The sequence below is a fragment of the Ailuropoda melanoleuca genome, chromosome 15 (assembly GCF_002007445.2).
Source record: "Ailuropoda melanoleuca isolate Jingjing chromosome 15, ASM200744v2, whole genome shotgun sequence".
NCBI lineage: Eukaryota > Metazoa > Chordata > Mammalia > Carnivora > Ursidae > Ailuropoda > Ailuropoda melanoleuca.
The window spans coordinates 90,186,386-90,205,245 of record NC_048232.1 but is presented as its reverse complement, the minus strand read 5'-3'; positions in this window follow the sequence as shown (position 1 = coordinate 90,205,245).

Here is an 18,860-nt window from a genome sequence, read left to right as displayed (position 1 = left end):
CACAGGTCACTGGTCTTCGGAGAATGCCGTCAGATCATCCCTCATGTGTCCTGGGAACCAGAAGTTCCCCCAAACTGTGCAACAGAGGGCCGGGAGCGGAGGAGACCTGAAGGGCATTCGCGGGGAGGAGGAGGATGGGGGCTTCGGACCGTCCTCGCTGGGCATGGATCCCAGACGCACACCCGGGGTGCTGCAGATGATGCCCCGGGAGCCTCGACCCCACCGCACCCCCATGGGCTCTGGGCCACAAGGTCATCTGTGACCCGTCGTCCACTTTGATTCGCAGCAGCGAGCAGAAGCACAGGGGCCCGAGACAAGATGCCCGGCGACAATTTTATGAAGATCAATGTTATTAGGGACTGAATTCTTGTCCGAAATAATTTGTATAAAATATCGTCACATTAGATGAGAATCTGTGCTGAATTATCGGCTAATGGGGTGTTGAATTGTGAGAAACCTCTGGCTTTTTTTCACAGAATAATTGAACATGACATGTTCTATATTGGTTCGTGAGGTTCCTGGGTGCAGGAGGGGTCTGGGGCCCTGGCTTGTGCCTTGGAGAAGTGGGCTGCCTTACCCTGCACCCCTGCTCACGGTCCTCCCCCTCCCACATTTGTGGACCTCGTTTCTGTCCCCAAAAGAGCAAGGAGAGCATCTAAAGCCTGAGTCTCTCACTGTGGCCGAGACACACCCAGCAGTCCTGTGTTCCCACCTGCCCATCGCGGCCAGCTTCCCCGGGCGCATCCTTCTTGCCCTGCTAAGGGAGGGGGCAACAGGAACCCCGCTAGGTCCTGAGCTAATGCTCCCCGTGGTTTGAGAGTCCAGCCCTTCCCGGGGAAGGGGTCTTCCGAGAAGCTAGACCACCTCCCAGGAGCCTTCCTGATCCTGCTGCCTGTACCCAGCTCTGCAAAGGGAAAGAGGAGAGGAAGGGAGAGGCAGGCTGGTGGGGGAGAGCGTACCATTGTCCCTTTGTGCTTCATCAGGGGTCCTACCTGTTCCTGGGGTCCTCCTGGCCATGAGGGTACCCCTCGGGGGTGAAGAGCAAGAAGGGCTCAGGGCAAAACTGGGAGCTCCAGCTGAGCAGCACGGAGCTGCAGGTGCGTACAGGTGCGGAGAGGCACAGGCAGTGAGGGGCTGGGGAGCAGGGCTGGGCAGGGGGCCTGCAGGGTCCCACACTTCCTGCACCTGGGCTGCCTCATTCTCCAGCAGCTCTGGGAGGACATGGGGAATGGGCTCGTGGACACAACTCAGAATCCACACCTGGCCGGGCTGCTCCTGGTACATACACAGGGAGGTCACACCATCACACCTACTCCCAGGCCGGGGTGGGACCCCATCGTCCCCTTTCTTATAGAGAGAGGCCAGGGACCCACCACCCAGCCGGCGGGGACAGGGCTCCTGGGACCCCAGCCACGGAGGTAAAGCCACATCCTGCTCCAGGCCTCTGTTTCGTGGCCTGAACACTCCTCGCGACACGGAGTCCTGAACCCGAGTTCAGCCCTGGGGCCTGACCCCACCATCAGCAGCTCCCCCCGCGTCCAGGCTGAGTGATGAGAATGGGGGTGGGAGCAGAGCGCCGATGTCCTTCTTCCTTCTCCCGGGTGTGTGCCAGGGGAGGCCAGCGTGGGAGTCGAGTCCCTCCCGGCCCCCAGCCCCGGGGAGCTCCCTGCTGCGGCCCGCAGCTCAGCTCCAGGTCCAGGGCCTGCCCCCAGGTGACAGTGCTCGGCCACGAGAGTGTCCACACGGCCCGCCACTTCCCCGGACGGTCCCCACGGACACAATGGAGGCTGTTAGTTACTTACTCCGGCTGCCAGCAGCGCGTGGGTCTCCTTGGCCCTGAGCCGCAGACATGGAAGCACAGAGGGAGGGCGAGGAGGCCGGGTCTGCGCAGCTCCATGGGCCAAGCGGCGAGAAGGGGAGTTTGAACATACGGGTCACGTCATCGTCCGGAAGACCAAACGATCTCAAACACGTGGCAGAACGTAATCCCGGGAGTTGAACACAGACGGGGCCCGTCCTGCTCCGACGGGCCAGCCCGGCCTTGAGCCTGTCCAGGCCCCAGAGTCTCCATCTCAGCCCCTCAGCCGACAGACAGACAGTTGACAGACAGCCGACGATGTGGCTGAGTGCCAATAAAGCTTTATTAACAAAGGCAGGAGGGGGCCGGGTGAGCCAGTGTTCTGACCCCTGAGAGAGGCTCGGGGCCCGAGCGAGGACAGAAAACAGCCACGGTGAGCGGGGTGCACGACACCCCCTCTTCATTTTTTTTTTTTTTATTATCTGCCTACAAGCCTATATGACGTCAGCGCGTTTTCTTATTGTGGTGAAATATGTGTAACATAACAGCGACACCTTGACCACGTTTCAGGGAACGGTTCAGGTGCCTAAGTGCATTCATAATGTCGTGCAGGGGTCACTACCTTCCGGTCTCTGGAACCTTCCCATCATGTCGAGCAGAAACCTTACGTTTTAGAAGCTGAGCTGCTGTGTAGGGAGAGAGCAGGTCCTGCCTCTGAAGCCAGGACGTGGAGCTCTGAGGAGCCGATGAGGGACTCGGTGCCCACAGACAGACGCACGGCCCCCGCAGACAGACACCCTGCTGGGCCCCTCTGCCACCGTCCCACAGTGACCGGTGCCCGGGCCACCCTCCTCTGCTCAGCACATGGCGTAGTGAGGTGAACACACCCGGCCTTCGGCCGCAGGGACGGGCCACATGTGGTCACATGACCCAGGCAGGGTACGCGGACAGGCCTGGGCTTCAGCGGGAGGGTCCCTCTGCTGCGTCTCCTCTACTCCCAAGCCCCAGCCCATCATCCCCTGCCTACCGCGCCCCGCTCCCTGCAGAGACCAGCTTGGGGCAGAACACAGCCATCCTGGGGTTTGCTGCCGAGACCCTGCTGCCAGGCGTGGGGCCCTTTGCTGCATTGAGGTCAATGGTCAGCGATGTGGACGGCGGACGGGCCGAGTAACAAAGCGTGCACAGCAAAACCACGGAGATCCGTGTCTCCACAGCATCCACACGGTGTCTGCAGGGCTGCGTCCCCTCTGCGAACGCCAGGGCAGGCACTTTCCCGCCTCAGCCAGCTCCTGGAGGCTCAGGTGTCCCCCGAGCCTGAGCTTCAGTCTTCACATGACCCCTCCGCTGTCCCTGTCCCGCTGTCCCAAAGCCAGCCCATCTCAACACCCATAGCTCATTGGAGCAGCTCCATCTTTGGAGCGAGCTGACTCCGCGTGCCCAGCAGACCCCACGCCTTCAGGCCCCTTCTCCTCCCCCCACCGCCCTGGGCAGCCGGGACCTACCCAGCCCCCGCCAGCCGCCCCAGCTGCCCTGCCTGGGATCAGGGAAGGTCCAGGAATTAGGTCCAGGCCTGTGGGCAGCGGTGCCCGGGGAGCAGGTCAGACGGGGTCTCTCGGGGCAGAGCCCACAGCCCAGGTGGGGCGCAGGTGTCCGGTGCTGTCAGCCCTGGGGCTGCCGGCTGCTGCCTCCTCCTATGACCTTGCTGGCCTCCCAGCTTGCAGCCGCTGTCTCCCCTGATTAATGAAGCCATAGATAACTCTCCACTCCGACCGGCTCCCCGGCTTTGGCAACTAACTCTGCCACATAATGGGATGTGAACACTGTCTAATTTCCAAATTACAGCTCAGATGGATGGCCAGGCCCTGCTGCGGATGGCAGGGCTGGGGGTGGGGTGTGTGCTGCCCCCCGTGCTTTGTGAGCCGCCATGGGCCCAGCCGGCACCCGCCCCTGCGGGTTCCAAGACCCGTCCTCCCAAGACTCCAGCCACAGTCCCCAGTGGTGTGAGATCGGACACTGCGGGAAGCAGCACGGAGGTCACCACCCATGCGCCACTGGCCCACCGGCTCTGTCCTCAGACTGGCCTCTCCTCTGGGCCCCAGACCAGTGAGGACTTCCACAGTCGGGAACCGGTCTTCCTGGGGTCAGAGGTCAGATGTCAGGGGCCGAAGGAGGCATCTTCATCCCAGCTGCCCGGTTGTGAGTCCCCCTGAATGCCAGCAGCCTCCCCCAGGACCTTGACCCTCCTGAGAGGAGGGGGAGGGGACTTGGCCAGCAGTCCCCGGGCAACGGGAGGTCAGGTGACCCGGAGCAGAGCGCTCTGGGAGGACGGCAGCCAAATGCGACGGCAAGGACAGTCCGACACTTTCTGCAGCCGGCGTGGTGTCTCCTGCGTAAGGACCCGCATCAGACATGGGCACGGCAGGTGGGCAGACAGAGCAGGAGGTTGGCGTCCCCTGGCTGCCCGCCCACCCCCACGCCTGCCTCAATCAGGACGGAAAAGCAAGCCAGGGGCGTCCAGCCACACCATGCCCTCTTGGCTGCTCTCAGCCACGTGTCAGGGTCTGAGCCCTCACACCTCGAGGGGCACTGAACACATGGCTCCCGACTGTCCCCACAGCTGTGCGGCCCCTTTCAGCTCTGGCTGCACACCTGCGTCCCAGCCTGCGGGGCCGTGCTTGTCAGGGTGCTGACCCCGCTGTGGGCAGTATCCCGTCCACGTCACCTGCCAGTCCCGCAGGCAGCCACGGAAGAGCCACCACCTTTTGGCCTCTGCCTCCTGGCTCTGTCCTGCCCACCTTCCTTGGGGCTCCTCCCCCACACCTGGCCATGTCCACCACACACCTGACTGTCCCCACACACACTTGGCTGCTCCCCCCACCTGGTCCCTCTGGTCTGTGGGCTCCACACCATAGCCCCCTCCTCCAGCCAACTTTCCATGGCTGTCTGGTCCCCAAAACCTCCCCAAGCGCCCCCAGTGTATGCAGCCTGACCCTGCAGATTCAGACCATGGCTCTGATCCCTAAGCATGAGCACAGGGGCCATGTAGCCACGTCCCCTCTCTGCACCGGGATCCACCGGTGATGCATGCACGGCATGCCCCTGGCGCTGCTGGCTGCTCCCAGAAGACCCTCGGCTCCCCCTGAACATGTAGGGCTTGGTGAAGAGAAGAAGGGGGACAGACTGACTTCATGTCCGTTCATTGATTCATGAACTTCCATCGCTAGGAACAACCCAGACTGTCACTGGTGTTGTCACTGATGACCTGCTTTGTGTCAGCCCTGGGCTGGCTGGGAGTCACAGAGGGTGGGCCCCCGACCTGCCATCACCCCAGGCCTCTGCATCTAGCTGTCCAGTCCTGGGAGATCCCCACCTCCAGATGGGGCAGCAGACATCCCCACCTCACAGGGTCCAAGAAGGACGGAGCAGTCACATGGGCAAAACCCCCAGACCTGGCCAGCTGCCATGAGGCACCGTGGGGGAACCGTGGCCTGTGCACAGCTCTTCTAGAAACTCCCCTAGTGCTAAGCTGGGTCCCCCAGCTGGTGGTGGGGAACCAGGGCGCTGCCTGGGACGGGAGGCCTGGCTGACGTGCCCGGGGCCGCAGCGCGGGCAGGTGGCTGCAGGCAGCGCGGACGCTGGGTCTGAGCCAGCCGGGCTCGGTCCTTCCCGCGGCGTGATGTCACTGGCGTGGGCTCTGCGGCCCCAATCCATCATCGCTGAGCACAAGTTTGTAACAGGATATAAAGCTGTAAATCGTGCTGTGGCTGCCGCTGACAGCAGTGGGCCCGACGCCTGCGAGGCTAGCACACCCTGCTGCTCCCCCCACGCTCAGGAGAAAGCCGCCGGACGCTTTGCCAGCGACTTGGCCCGAGTGCCACCGCCATATCACCATATCCGATGCCGTGCCACAGCCAAGGGCTTCCTCCCTCCCGGGGCAGGGGTGCGGCTCTGCCCCTGCAGGTGGGCTCGGCAGGGCCCCCGACCAGAGTGCAGGTGGGTCTCACGAAAGATGCATCTCTGGTCACGTGGGCGGCACATGGGGATGGCCCTGGCGGTCCTGCAGTGCCCACCCGCCCAAGCGGCCGGCACGCGGTTCTGCGTGCCCTGTGGGGGCGTTGGGACAGATCTCCTGTCATGGCAATGCAGGGACCAGGGAACGTGCTGGGCCAGCGGCCTGGAGGTGGAGGGGACCCACGCAGAGGTCCACGAGCCTGAGAAGTGACACCAACAGCCCTAGTCCTCCAGACCCAGCACCGAGTCTGCGTGGGAGCCAAGGGTGGAGAAGCCAGAGGCAAATGGCTGACATCGAAGCCGGTCCTGGCACGAGGCCCCAGGAGGAATGACAGAGGTCCCCATGGCTCGGGTGGGGTCCTGACTGCTGCCCCTCCTGGGACTTCCAGGACTGACCCTCTCAGCCCACATCCTCCCTGGCTGCTCTCTGAGACTCTCTCTACGTTCAAGACTCAGGAGTGCTCTGCCTTCCCTCTTCTCCCCACCCTGCTTTCTGTGGGTTTGCTCTCACCTGGCCGTCTTGGAGCCCACCTCTGCTATCCACCAGGTGACCCCCACAGGTCATGAAGCCCCAGTTGCTTAGCTGAAAAGTGGGGGCCACGGCGGCCCCAACCTGGAGGCGGTGGTGGTGGTGTTGGTTTCGGAATTGTTGGCTGGGGGTGAGTGTCCCCTCCTCGGTGACCTTGGGGGTTTTAGCGTGATCACACACTCCTTCGTCTGCTCATCTCCGAGTTATGGGGGGCACCTGTGCAGGTCACCGCGTTGACCCAGGCACAGCCCAACCGCTACAGCACGCTGGAGAACAGACACCTGTCTCCACCCAGACCCACCACCAGCCTGCGATCCTGTCTCCACCTGGGCTTGTCTGGTGCCCCTGCCACGGTGCTTGGTAAACATTTGCAAACCGTGCAGTCAGCCAGGCTTGACCTGTCGAGCAGACACGGTTCTTAGTCGTCAAATGTGGCATCAAGTCTGTGGTCCCCAGTCTGCTTCTCACCATCCAGCACTGAGCCTCTGCAAATTCCCCAGATCCTTGGGGTCCTCCGCTGCACCCCTGTGAGCGGGGTCCTTGCACAACCGGGGGGCTCAGAGGTGGGATCGGGAAGTGGATGGGGTGAGGGCGGAGGCACTGTTTACACGGGCACACGCGGTGCCACTCATTGCGCCAGATGAACCCTCACGCGCGCCCTCCAATGCCTTCCTTTGTCCCTGAGTGCCTCTGCACGCCCTCTCTCTCAGTGAACACCGGGAGTCTGCATTTCAGGTCGGTCCCAGCGCGGGGACGGGGCGGTGAGCGACACGCTGGGATCCCGGGAGCTCTCTCTGCTTGTCGTTCACGCCTGCCAGTGTCATGCCGCCGGGGGAGGCTGGACCCGCCGGGAGCAGTGTCTTCCGAGCCAACCTTGATCAGCAGTGGGGCCTCCCCACCCCCTGCCCTCCGTGGTGGCTCAGTTTCCGGTTCCCACCCAGGCAGAGCGGAGCCCGCAAAGCCCGCGTGGGGCCTGGCGAGGCTGGGACAGGCTGTGATTTATGTGCACGGAGCGGCCCTTCCCGGTGCCAGGTGGCTCTCTGAGGTTAAACAGGATTCAATACAGCCTCCTCCTTAAAACGGTCCCCACGGCCGCACATGGGGAGAAAAATGCAATTATCCATTTGCTCTCCTGTCTGCTCAGCCCCGAAGGCTGCACAGGCGGCAGGGTGGCAGGTGTGGCTCGACATGCTAAGCACGTCCCCCCACCCTCCCGCACCCAAATAGCTGTTGGTGTAAACAAAAAATGTAGGAATTTATTAAATCCATCATTTCTCAATTTGTTCCTGCACGTTGCCCGTAATTAGCAGCGTGCTGCGTGACATCTGCATTTGCCGCTGCTACACCCCCGGCCGCGTGCTCCGGGTCCCGGCACCAGGAGGGCCTCGCTGCGGAAGGACCGGCAGGGCCTTAGAGCACGAGCCCTGGCGGGCGCGACCCACGTACGGGCCCCTGGGGAGGTTCCGACAAGGACGAGCCTGGCTGGGACGAGGACAGCCCTGGGACAGCAGAGCCACACTGTGGGGACTGTGGCTTTCTCCACGGGAAGGAAGGAACCCGGCCGCTCACATGTCTTGGGCCCCAGGCCAAGACTTCTCTAAACTCATGTTGGCCGCCAGATCCTGCACAGTGTGTTTAGAAAACTGCCCAAGGGTCTGGGCTTTCGGACATTTAGCAGAGGGCCCGCTGCCCCAGGGGCCAGCCCTCTGAGGCTCTCCCCCAAGAGCAATCTCCGGCTGGGGGCGGTTCAGGAAAAACTTCTGCCGGCAAGCATTTCACCTGGGTGGGAAGTATGGGACCTCTTCCTTCCCCTGGCGGTGGAGCAGGGGGCCCAGGAAGGACAGTGTCCCTTGCATTCCCTGAGAAGCTGCATCGGGGCCTGGGCTCTGTCCTGGGGGAGCGTCCAGCCGGCCCAGGCCCCGGGCACACAGGGCTTGGAGCCTCGGGAACCCCCGAGCCGCTGCGCAGTGGCTCTCACGCCTCTCATGGCAGGATGGGGAGTGGCGGGAGGATATGACTGAGCCAGCCTGGGAGCAGGACTCTGACCTGGGCCTTCCCGGGGCCCAGAGGGGACACTGCACCTCCTGCTGCCTTTGCTGGCTGTTTGGTCAGCCCGTCCCGCGCCCTGCACCCCTGCCCCTGCCCACCGCTGCCCCGCCCCCGCCCCTGACCTGCAGAGACCCGGCAGCCAGGTGACGCTCCTCCCAGAGGCCGACTCCTAGGAAGAGCTGGCAACACCCTAAAACGAGTCCTCTTTGAGCCCCGAAGCTACCGGCTCTTATGTGATTGACATTTCTTCTGTTTTCAATAAAATACCTCTGTGTTTTGAATGCATATTTGAGGTGGTTCCGCTTTTCGGCTGTTGATAGGTGGTGCGCACATTCTCGGAGCGTTTTCCTGGGCGCGTCCCTACATGTGGGATTCTGGGGCTGGAAGGTGCGCGAGTGTTTAGAGGGAGCAGGTGATGCGGAGAACTCGGGGGCGCGGGCACCAATTCAGGCCCCGCCCAGAGGGCCCAGAGTTCTGACGCCCTGACGCTCTCCAGCGCCGGGCTCCTGCCTCCCCCGTGTGCGCGCCCGAGCCCCTCTGCTCCGTTTGGTCCTGGCTCTGGCCTTGCTGGGGGGTGCCCACGTCTGCGCTTTGGGAAGAGTCCCCATTCTGCAGCCCTGGGGGACTCCCTCCCAGCTTTCAGATGTTGTCCTGAACCTCCCAGGCCATGTCGCCTGGGGTTCTGGGCCCACAGTTCCTCATTTGAACTGAACGCGTCGCTGCCTTGAGAGTGCCTACCCTCCTCACGGCCCGGGGTCCCTGGCCCCCGTCCTCTGGCCAACCACTGGCTGGAGTTTGGGGAGCCTGCTCAGAGAATGTGGATCTCCCTCTAAGGATGTGTTCTCCTACCCTGTCCCCCCAGGGGCTGGTGGAGCCCCGTCCCCTCCCCGCCATACGCATCCGTGTATCTGGGGCCCACTGAGCCCCCTTCAACACAGAGAGCCCGGTGCCCGGCTTGGACACGCCTGTCCTTGAGGGAGATGCTGAGCACGGTCCTCGAGATGAGGTGGGGGCACCTGGGGTGGGGTCCAGCTCGGATGTATCCCTGCGGTCAGCTGAGGGACAAGGAGTCCAGCCCCGTCAGCTCGGTCGTGCAAGGACACAGCATGGAGGGGTGGAGCCGGAAACCCGGATGCCACAGGAAGGCACGGAGGCCGAGGGCCCCAGGACGCAGTGTGTAGCGGGGCTCAGAGCCGTCCCTGCTTCTGGCTGGGCTGGGCACTGGGGCAAAGGGCACTACAGCCAACGTCCTGGATCCTGGAGGATGAGATGGGAGATAATCACTGTGGCCTTCTAGACTCTTTCCCCAGCTCCCACCGCCCCCCCCCGCCCCGACCCCTGACAATCTGTTACCATGGTAGCAGAAATTGGTGCTTTTCTCCTGTTTATTGAGATTTGTTTTCAGCTTCTAAACCAAGTGCCCGCCTGGCCCTGAGCTCCCGCCCACGAGGGTTTGCTTCTGACCAGCAGCCCACGTGGGACATGGGGGTCTGCACACATTCAGCATGGCCCCTGCCACCCTTGTGCCCTCAGTCTCCCCCTCTGCCCAGGGCTCAGCTGCCAGGGGCAGCAAGGGAGGGGGTGGAGTCCGCCACGGTGCCTGAGCCTGAGGTCCAGGCCCGAAGCCCCACGTCCTGCCCCAGCTCCGGGACCCATCCCAGCTCCTCTCTGCCGGTACCTGGCGTCCAGCTGCTCCGCCCACGCCCGGCCCCTCTGCCCACTTACCTTGCACTGGCCTCTCAACCTGCTGCCCGTCCCTCCTGGCCCCACCTCCCTCCTGCTGTCCCTGCCCAGAGGGCAGCCTTCACCCCTTCCCTTTCTGCCCCAAAGGCCCTCGTTGCTTCCAGGCAGACACCCCCAAACCACAGATCAATAGGAGCCCCTAAAATCTGAGCTCCATTCATGCAAGACATACGCAGGCCACTGTGAGCTGTATTTACTCGAGGTGTCCTGTTTTATAGGTTTCACACTCTGGAAATACACATGGAGGAAGTTAGCGGAGAGTCCTGCCCCAGCCCCCATACACAGCCTGAATAATCCCCCCGTGCTGTGCATGTGTGTGCTGTGGGAGGGCTGATACAGTGTTCTGTCACTGCGGTGAAGAGCCACTAACGAGTTGACTGCGAGTTCATCAAAAGGGAACTGACCTGGTGGGCCTGGCCCAATCAGGTGAGGAGTCAGAGCCTGCTCCTGGGGCCTCAAGAAGCCAGCAGCCATGCTGTGGGCTGCCTAACAGGGGCGCAGGGATGTAGGCAGGACTTGAGGGGCCTCGGCTGCTCAGAGCACACCCCTGCCTGCAGTGAGAAATCAGGGACCCACATTCAACAAGAAACTGAATCCTGCTGATCCCCAAACGTGCCTGGAAAACGATCCTGGGCTCCAGATGGACCACAGCTCACTGATCCCTTAATTCTGGCTTTGGGAGACCCCAGCAGAGAACCCAGAGGATTTCTGACCTAGACACTGTGGGAGAGTAAAGGGGCTGTTTGGGTCACCGTGTTTGCGGGGACCTGTCACACAGCATCGGAGCCAGTAGCGTCCGCGAGCTCTGAACGGTGAGCGCACACTCGGATGTCCAAATCGCACTGATGTTATTGAATCTGATCTAACACCTGAATGTTAAATAACTCTCGTTAACAAAGTATCCGCTCGCATGAACACGCGCACGGACACGTAGTCATGTCTATACGTGCTCTTTCTTTTAATTTTAAAAGTCTAGGGATTTTTTCACTTTAAGGGAAATCCATGATCACTCATGGAATGTCAGAGGACACAGAAAAATAAAAAGAAGAATGCATTTCCCTAATTTCATTAACGTTAGATGCTAACATTCAAGTGATGCTTGGTGTTTACCTTCCACACGAAGAAAGTGATACTATTTTGTCACGTCTGCAGTCTGTTACTTCTTTCTAAAATTGAAGCGTGATTTGAATCGAGTAAAATGCACAGACGAGAAGCATACGCTTTGATGACATTCCACCCACGTGTCTCCTGCCCCCCTCAGCCCCCCAGGATCCTCGCGCCCGCCTTCTTTCTCTCCCGCAGGCTCCTCCTTGCCCCCTCACTGTGGGGCTTGAACTCACCACCCTGACATCAATGGTCACACGCTCCACTGACTGACCTGGCCGGGTTCCCTCCATGGTAGCCGCTTGCCTGGGGGACCAGTGGCTGAGCACGTATGATTTTACTTATAAATTAAGTTTATTTTAATTTATTTAATTTAATTTTTTATTTAATCTAATTTAATTTAATTAATGTAATTTATTTTATTTATTTATTTTATTTATTTATTTTATTTTATTTAATTATTTTATTTTATTTTATATTTTTAAAACGTTTTATTTATTTGACATAGAGAGAGAAAGAGCACAAGCAGGGGGAGCAGCAGAGGGAGAGGGAGAAGCAAACTCCCCGCTGAGCAGGGAGCCCAACGCGGGACTCGATCCCAGGACCCAGAGACCATGACCTGAGCCGAAGGCAGACGCTTCACCGACTGAGCCCCCAGGTGCCCGCACATGTGATTTTAATTTTCGTTCTTCTAATGAGCGCTCATTCCCAGCACCTCGTGACGTGCTCCTCCATCCGGAGTGCCTTCCATCGCAAGGAGCGCGCAGAGCCCTCCGCCTGCGCTCTGGGACCGGCTGCCTTTTCCTTACGGACACGCGGCTGCCCCTGTGCGCCCTTCACGGGGCTGGCACGAGACACAGTGAGGAACTCTCCCGCAAAGCTGTGCGGGGCTTCCTGCTGTTTCAGGGTGAGGAGGAGGGTGTCTTTGTTCCGTGTTTCAGTGAAGCTCGGTTTATCCATTTTGTAAACGGTCGCGCGGTTAGAGTTTCCGGGTCCCGTTCCGGGTGACTGCCTAGTCCAGACCACGAACATATCCTACTACGGTTTCTTCTAAAGCTTTACAGTGTTTGCTTTTACATCGAAGCATTTGACCCTCCGAAGTGACAGAGGGACGCAGAAACGGGGATCCGATGCGTTCTTCCCCGGGGGTCGAGTCAGAAGCATCTTCCTGCGACGCCCCTTCCTCTCCGGGGTCACCCTCAGCCCCTTTCAGCCGTCCCATGACCACCCTTGTGTGGTCTGTCTGCTCTGGCCCCTCACCCTCCTCCGTGGTCCTCACATGGACTTCACGCCACAGCACGGCGCCCGCACATGGCGGCTTCACGGGGAGCCCCGGCTCACGGCGGGGTGCTGGTCACAGGCGGTCTTGACGCCCCGATATCCTTTGATTTTCCTGGTCGATTTTGAAGATCAGCTTGTCCATCTTGACGGTAAAAGTTACAGCGGAGTTTTAAATGGAATCACGGTGAATCCAGAGATGCATGTGCAGGAACGGACAAGGCTGGCGTCCCCGCCCTGATGCTGTCGCCTCCACGTTCAGCCGGACTGTCCTTCCTCCCTCAGCAGCGTTTGCTGTTTTTCAGGGAACGCGTCCGGCACAACCGTCATGAGCGTCTGATCTTCTGATGTTATTGTGAACGATATTTTAAGAATTCCTTGTTTCTTGCTTGCACATGGGGTTTGCTAATTAAACCTAATGATTTGTTTATAGATTCCTTCGGATTTTCCTTACCCGTAATCACACTGCCTGCGTGTGAAGTCTTATCACCCCAGCTCCCGTGTGCGGGCGCGGCCGTGCTGCCGAGGGTCTGGCACCACCAGCGAGCGCCTTGTCGGACGGGAGATCTTTGGGACTTGACCAATAAGTACGATCTCCACAAATTTATTTCTGTAGCCACCATCGGTGATGTGAAGGCACTGCTCCTCGTCCTGCTTTGCTCTGAGTTTGGGACGTGTAGACTTGGCAGGTTATGGAACAATTTTTATGAGACAGTGGGTCACATCCCTGTTTTTCATTCTGCCAAACGGTGAATGATATTGTAGATTTTTAAACATATTACACCAAGTTTCCAATCCTAGGGTGAGTTTAACTTGGCCAAAATAAATGATCTGTCTTCTGTACCTCCGATTTCGGTTGTTTAGGTCCCCCCAGAACCCCAGCCTGGACACAGGTCGCCCCCCCCCACAAGGAGGACACCGGGCTCTCGCTTCTGTGCCAGCAAAGCGGGGTCTCTGCTTCCCACCAAGAGCTACAGGAGGGAGCCCCCCGAGGCACAGAGTCTGGAAGGCACAGTCCAGGGAAAGGTAAGTGTGTTGTGCCTGAGACACGGACACTCAGACGTCCGCACTGTAAAAACTTTATCTATTCCTCGGACGTCTAGATTATCTCCACTTTTGTCCTTCAAACATTGCTTTGAACAAAGGCTCTACTGGACGTGAAATTAGAACCTTGCTCTTCGTTAACGGAGTGGCTTTACGAGGGGAAACACATGGGTGTTCCAGAAGGTCCCTTTTACCCCCTTGCCACCAGGAGTGGCATCAGAGCGTCCCTGTCACCTGCTCGGGAGAGGCTGTATCTGGGGGGGTCCTCCCACACTCACGGGCAAACAGCAAACCAGCTCCTCTCTCTGATGCCCTTCCCTGCCGGCAAAGTGACCCGCACCATGGGTGGGTTTACTGCCCTGCCCGCCCCGCCGCGTGGAGCCCTCCTTCACGGCGTGCACGTTTTCTGGATCCGTGTGTGAGTGTCGGCCCTGTGACACTCCCCAGGGACGTGCCTTTAGCTTATTTTTGTTGTTTTCATACTGGTTATGTCCATTTCACGCGTAGATGGACATTTATACGCTTGTGTTCTGACCATCTCCTCCCTATGGTGTCAACCCCTACTCGCCGCAGTGGAGGAAACAAAACCAGATCATTTTGATGCGACGTGGGAAGTACTGTTACACCTGGAGCTCCGACGAAGGCGCCCGGGCCGGAGTCCTCCTGCAGGAGGGGGTGCTGGCGCTGAGCCAGGAAGGCCGGCATGGGGGACACACGGGAGAGGAAGGAGGAGCCCAGGGAACGGAGTCAGCCAAGGCCCAGAGGCCAGGATCGAGGTGTGTGGAGGAGCCCAGACCTGCGGGGACAGAGCGTGGATGTCTCCCGGTGACGATGAAGAGCCCGTGTGCATGTAGGGTCAGCAGGGCAAGGATGGAGGTCGGGAGTCGAGACGGAAGCTGGGTGTGGGGCAGGCATCCCCCACTGGGGAGGACGCAGGGAACAGATCTGAGAAGCGGGGTACAGTCTGTGGGGCTGGGGGGACGGGCGTTGGGCACGACCCCAGGCTCCTGGGCTGAGCGTCAAGGTGGTGGTGCCAGCCCCCCGGCCTCGGCTGCCAGGGTCTGGGGGGCAGCGCTCCTGCATCTGGCCGAGCAGAGGCCAGGCTGCAGCCAGGGCCAGTGGCAGGGGTGGACAGAAAGCACTTCTGAGAGAGATGTGGGGGGTGAAGCCGCTGAGGCTTACGGGTGTGCTGGGTGTGCAGTGGAGGGAGAGGGGACAGGGGCACCGGAGGACAGCAACGCCCAGAAAGGACAAGGCTGCCGGCCCCAGAGCTCTGCTGTGGCCATCCCCCACCTTCTCCTGTCATGTCTGTGGCTCTGCGCCCAGGATTCGCAGCAAGACCCCAATCTGTGAGCAGCACCTGGTGTCACCGCGGCTGCAGCCCCACCGGCCCTGGCCCCAGGGGCCACAGGGGGCTCTCAGGACACCTGCTGAGGCTCAGGGGATGTGCCTGGTCGGAACAGAAGGGGCAGACCTGCAGACACTCCGTCTGCCCTCCGAGTGCGCAGGCTGTGACTCCAGGGTAAATGTCACGGGACCCCCACAACCGCCCTGCCCCCGGGGAGGCTCCCTGCCCCTCCCTCCGCGGCGAGGCCAGAGTGCTGGTCCCACGGGTATTTCTGCCAACGAGGTCCCCAGGAGGGCAGGAGCGGGCGGCCCCATGTCCACCCGAGCCCCCGGGGCGCTCTCTCCTGACACGGTGCGCGTGATTCCAGGCCTGACAGGCTACGGGTCACATAGCTTTTTCTGCCAAGACTGGCGTCTCTGGGCTAGCTCTGCGTGACGCTGAGGAACTAAAGAAAAACCGAAGAGGAAACTCTGAAATATAATAAAAGTGGACTAAAATCAACCCACCTGAGAGCCTGAGAAGTTAATTACACTGTCAGAGCCGTGCCGTCTGTGGGACGGAGACGCTGGAGTCTATTTCTCTTTCCAGAGTGGATCTCCGGCAGCTAATTCAGCTGGGACTCCTGGTACAGGATAATAGTTCTCTTTTATTGACCAGATTGGGCAAATTAAACACAAAAATGTATTCAGTCAGCACTCCGTGTCGTGTGCTTGCTGCCAGACGCCGGGACGGGTCCCATCACGTCTGTCTTTGGGGATCCCACGTCCCTGTGAGCGTAAGTGAGATGCCAGCCATCTGTCCTCAGGGGCCCAAAGAGACAGAGATTGCCAGCATGGGCCGGGGACTCGAGGAAGACTTCCTGGAGGAGGTGTCCCCAGAGCCAGCCTGGAGGCAGAGGAGCACCCGAGGTGCCCGGGGGTAGGCACGGCCAGAGGACACCCCACAACACACAAGTGGCCCCCACCCCTTTGCACGGCTTCACGTCATCGTCGAGAGCAGGATGGATGTCCTTCTGCAGTCACTGCAGGGAAGGAAGGTGCGCAGGGGTGAGGCTTCGGGGTGAGGCAGGCCCCAAGCCGTGGGCTGGGGCCCTTGGGTCAAGCCGTGGCCGCAGTGCCCAGCCCCTCTTCCGGCAGCCCCCGTCAGACCCTTGAGAAGCCCCAGGACAAGGTGTCACTCTTCGGCCCCTCAGCACCCTACAGACCGAGTCCCGCACGCTTGAGGACAGAGTCCCTCTGGGCAAGGAGACAGAATGCGGGTTCCGGGGCTCTGCTCCCAGAAGAACCAGCCCCCTCCGTCCATGTGGGATCGGAGCCCGCAGTCTTCCCCAGAGCCGGAGGAGCTTATCCGAGGAAGTCCTGCCCTCTTGGACTCCTGGAGGGGTCCTGGGCAGAGCAGGGGCCTCGCGGTGGCCGTCCGCCAGCAGGGGCTTACGGAGCGAGCATCCGCCATGTGCCCACGCACGCACACACACGCACATCAGTGAGCGGGTCTGAACTGACTGTGAAGGTTACGTGTGTGGGGGCCGGTCTCTCTACTCCACCCCACGCGCTGTTCCCTCCCCCCTCCTGCCTTCCCTCCGCCCAGCGTCTTCCTCTCCATCATCCCCATCTGTCTGTCACCGTCTGTCTGGCCATCGGTGTGGGATTTGCCTGCTACGAGGGGAGCAGATGCATCAACTTGACCTTGGCTGCCTCGCGTCCATTTTTATCCCCTTACCTGGGACATGTCTCCTTTCTTTGTGGCTTCAGGACCTGGGACCCGCGGCGGGTTCACTTGCTCACCACTGAGCTCCCGGAGGCGCCTCGGCTCGCCTCGCTGAGGCTGTGCCAACCAGGAAGGAGAAGCTCGGTGGGTCTGGTCTGGATGGACAGACAGATGGACGCAGGGAACGCAGAGAGCACTGTTGCCCCCCTCTCTTCAGTGTGTTCCGGTGAGGACCAAGACGGCGAGATCCCGGGGTCGACGGTCAGAGCGGCCTGGGGCCGGCACCCTCTGGACCCTGATCCTGGCGTCTGGAGGAGTGTCCCCGGCACACCGTCTCTGGGGAGTCGGAGAAGCTCCCTGCAGAGACCTTCCCACTTGGGTGACAGGACACGAGGAAGAACACAATTAAGTGGGCTGCGGTTGCCTTTAAAAATCACATTTGCTCTAGGAAACAATTTACTAAAATGATTTCACTGGAAGCATATTTGTTTTCCATGAATAAAACTTAGAATCAGAGGCTCTCAGAGCTAGAAACGGCCCTTGGGATTAATTGCTTCCACCGTCTCAACTCTCAGACCAGGGACGGCGCCTGGGAATCTGGGGGAAGCCAAGGACAAGGGACTTGTTTTCAGTGTCCGAGGTTGTCCCCTGCCTCTCATGCTTCCCCCATCCTCCCTGACGTGGCACCGTGACTGTTGGGGGACAGATGTTTAGCCGTCAGTCCCGCGGTGGGGGGCCTGGGGTGAAGGAAGGCCCGCCCGGCTGTTGGAGAGGAAAGAATTTCCATGGCTGACGCCCCTCCCCTGGGGTGATGCCTGGGGCCCCCCTAGAAGGGGAAGGAGAACCTGGACCAACAGGAGAGCTGAGCACATAACCTGGGGTCTAGCCTGCTCCTTCCTATCTTCCTCTGGGGGGCACAGCCACGGCGGGGCTGACCCAGCACCTCTTCCCCGGCCTGGCTCTGCTCTACCCTGTGGGCTGCAGGTGCGGGCATCTGTCCCAGAACGAGCCTCCTTCAGGTATCCCCCAGACCCCTTGGCAGACAGACCCTGTGCGTCCTCTTCCAGTGTCTCAGGGACAAAGGGGCTCTTTGTTTTCCCGACTGTCTTCCTTTGGGTTTTGCCCCTTTACCTGATGGGAGCGCAGGCTGGGGCAGCCATTGCTGGGGAGCCCCTGTGGGAACCAGAGCAGCTGACCAGGTGTGCGTCAGGGTGGAGATGTCACCTGCCAGGGAGGCAACCCTCCACCCAGGCTGCAACCACAGCCCCACAGCCCTGGAAACCGCCCCCCCCCCGCCCCCCAGAGGAGCTGCTGCTTTGTGGCCAGGCCAGAGGGGGGCTCTGTGTCCTCTGCCCCAGATCCTGTCACCCAACGCTTGCCTCTGAAGACTTGGGGAGGGGGCGTCCTCCCCGCAGGCCTGTCCGGGAGCCAGAGCTGGTGTGCCCCAAGGCCAAGGCCGGCCCACTCGCTCATTCATCCTGGCGAGCGTGCGTTCTGCGGACGCCCTCAGCCCAGAGCAGCCTGGGCCCCACGGGGTCCGGTCAGCTCGCTCGTTCCCCTGTGCTGACTTGGGGCCTCATCTGTGGCATGACCAGGCCCTCTGCTGGGGTTGAGCAGTGACAGCTGAAGCACACGGATATCAACCAGGGACGCAGTGTAAGGACCATCGTAGCAGATCCCACTGCCTGAGGCATCAGAGTTTGGAGCCCGTCAGGATGGGAAGAGAGGCTCGCCTGCCATCCACTCACTTCCAGATGCTCGTACTGAGTCCGGGGGACGTCAGGGGCTCCTGAGCCCACGGCTGATCATCGTTGGGGTCTTTGTGGTGGGAGTGGGGGCCTGTGGGAGAGCTCCTGGCCTGCTCGGCTCCTTCAGGCCCTCAGGCGCCCACCCTGCCCCCGGGATGGACCCCCTCCCCAGCACCCTGTGCCCACAGGGAGACTGCAGGTGCAGCTGAACAGGGAGGGTGTCTCGGGGTGCAGCAGGCAAGCAGACAGGTGGGTGGCCACTGAAGGGAAGACAGGAATTATGGGAAAAGTGGACGGGCAGGGGCTGTTGTCACTGCAGTGCTTTGGGGAGGGGACAGGCAAGACCGAGGTCCATTTACCCAAGGTGGCCTTTACTGGAAAAGTTTACCAAGACGAGGGGACTGTGGGCCGGTAGCCCTCCTGGAAACGGCTCTAGACAGGTTTGGGGGCAGGGGGTCCAGAACGCTGTGATGACCTTAACTCCACTTGGACCCTGCTGGC